The sequence below is a fragment of the Juglans regia genome, chromosome 3, assembly GCF_001411555.2.
Source record: "Juglans regia cultivar Chandler chromosome 3, Walnut 2.0, whole genome shotgun sequence".
NCBI classification, from domain to species: domain Eukaryota; kingdom Viridiplantae; phylum Streptophyta; class Magnoliopsida; order Fagales; family Juglandaceae; genus Juglans; species Juglans regia.
Genome location: NC_049903.1, coordinates 21785000 through 21787598, shown reverse-complemented (window position 1 = coordinate 21787598; position 2599 = coordinate 21785000). Strand labels below are relative to the sequence as shown.

General features: G+C 36.0%; 1 non-coding gene across 1 annotated transcript; it reads left to right on the top strand.

The window, feature by feature from the left end:
• Window positions 1-337: 337 nt before the first annotated feature.
• LOC118348095 lies at window positions 338-444 on the top strand. The gene has a single exon (XR_004801241.1). It is a non-coding gene; the product is annotated as a small nucleolar RNA R71 (small nucleolar RNA).
• Window positions 445-2599: the final 2155 nt, after the last annotated feature.

Below are 2599 nucleotides of genomic sequence, written 5' to 3'. Positions count from 1 at the left end.
CACTTGGCAATCTACACTTGAATGATTTCATGCGCAATGACTACAAACAACATTAGTATGAATAGAATTAACGTTCATCTTACCTAATTGTTGCGATAGATTTGCCATTTGCGTCGCCAATGTGATAATAGAATCAAGTTCAAAAACTCTAGCCACCTTTCTTGGCATTTCTTTCTCCGCAGACCATTGATAATTGTTGGAAGCCAATTCTTCTAGAAGTCCATATGCGGCTTCATGGGTCTTACTCATTAATGCTCCTCTCGGGGCCGCATCAACCATAGATCAATTTGTGGGTCCTAGACCATTGTAAAATGTCTGTACTTGAAGCCAGGCGGGGAGGTCGTGATGTGGACACTTGCGCAATAAGTCCTTGTATCTCTCCCATGCCTCATATATTGATTCTCCCTCAAATTGGGCATAAGTAGTGATATTATTCCTTAATTTCACTGTTTTGGCCAGAGGGAAATACTTCGTTACAAATTTTTGTGTCAACTCCTCCCAGGTGGTGATGATGCCGGGCAGCAAAGAGTTTAACCAAACTTTTGCTTTTTTCCTAAGTGAAAAAGGAAAAAGTCTCAATCTGATTGCATCATCTGTCACTCCGTTGTGTAAGTATTGCAAATTTTCAGAAAATTTGCAATATGGACATTAGGATCCTCTTGTGACACCCCCCAAACTGGACGGTTTGTTGCATCATTTGAATAATGGTCGGCTTGTTCTCAAAGTTATTGGCTTGTATAGCTAGTTGCCTTATACTGGACATTGCCCCATTGACCGAGGGCATTGCATAGTCTCTTAACGCCTTGTGCTCCTGGTCGGCCATATTAACTTCAAATGCGACGACCTCTTTCTTTTTCTCTTTATTGATTCGACATAAGGTTCTTTCAATCTCAGGATCGAAAAGCATATGCTCTAATGATTTAGATCGGCACATGCACTTCTACTTACAGAAAAGAAAAAAAAATCAAACTGAGATCAAATTTAAAATTATTATTATTTTTTTAAATAAATAAAATAAAATAAAATCCAAAGTAGTAAAACTTTAGTTGGTATCGATATCAAAATAACAAATAACTATTCCTAGACAACGGCGCCAAAAACTTGTTCGCATAAAAATATATCTGCAAATACACAGAATCGTAACAAGTAGTAAAGTGTTTTAAAGAAAACGATTATCAAACCTACAGAGAATAATTATGCTATTGAGTAATGAAATTGACTAAATTAATTACTATTTGGAAAATCAAAATTTGAAGAATGGTTTATCTAAATTAAACTGAAGAAAAGAACATTAAAATTAAGATTTTTAAAATACTAAGCATAGATCTAGAGCATTTGACTTTACCTAGCAAACCCCACACAATTTATTCTTCCTTGTTATAGAATCCCAATTATCCCAAGTTGATGATAAAAATCCTTTAACTATTCAATATTTTCTCTCGAACAATACCAAAAATATCTCAAACTAATAACTTCATATCTCTATGTGAATTTAACTAATTAGAGACTCACTAAGTTTTTTAGATTTTTCTTAAAAATCATACTGGTCGCTGTAAAACATCTCTGCTTTCGCTCAACTAATGATATTTAATCCTAGAGCTTTAATCACAAATCACTGCTCAGTCTCATTGCAATCCAAAAGATCGATCAATAGTTAGCTAGAAAATTGTAAGTATTAAGAACAAGGAATAAACACTCAATCATGGAAATTTTGAAAATAAAATAATTTTGAATATAAACTATGTTCAATGCTAGGCTACATCAAAACTCTAGAAAAGAGAATTAGTTCATAATAGAATTGAAAGGAATAAAACTGGTATTCTTCGTTGAAGTCAGTTGAGAAAACATGCGGCTCTCGCCTCTACTCTCCATATCTACCTCCTCAGAAGAAACTGAAAGAATAACTCTGGAATAATCGAAAACCTCAAACTCAGACTCTTTGACCTAGATTAAAACTCAAACTAAGATTCAAAACCCAAAACAAAACTCTCTATTCATCCCACAAGATGGGATTAAATAGATGTCAAAACTCAAATCCGGAAACAAAATAAATGCGGCTACAATCTAGCTTAAAAATCTAAACAATAGTTTCTAAAGATAGATGTTAACATAAAAAGAAATTATCCCAATAATATCGAAATTATCTAAAATGGAAGATTGAGTGACATGCGGCTTGAATTGCGGATTTTGGGAAGATTCAATAGATTGATTGCAAAACTCGGAAGGGTCCCACCTAGTAATTGCCGTGTGTGCTGAATATAACTGGTAGGAAGGTCACAAATGAATGAGCACGGAGGTCACAAAGACCACACCCTCTCCTCGTCTACCGAGTGGAAAGACTCCAAACTAGGATGAAAGACTCATTTCGCCTTTTCTAGTTGTTGCCCATGATGTCGTTTAGGTTGGTCTTTTAAGTTGGTTTAGACTTGTCGCCCATTCTAACTGCCTTGAGCCTTGTCGCCAAATCTTCGTGCCTTCTGGTCGCGCCTTCTAGTCGCGAGTTTCCTCGCCTACCGAGATATAAGTATTCTCACCTTTGGGCAAGAGAAATATCTTTGCTGCCCACTGCACAAGGCTCCTCGCCCAAATCTCTATGGTT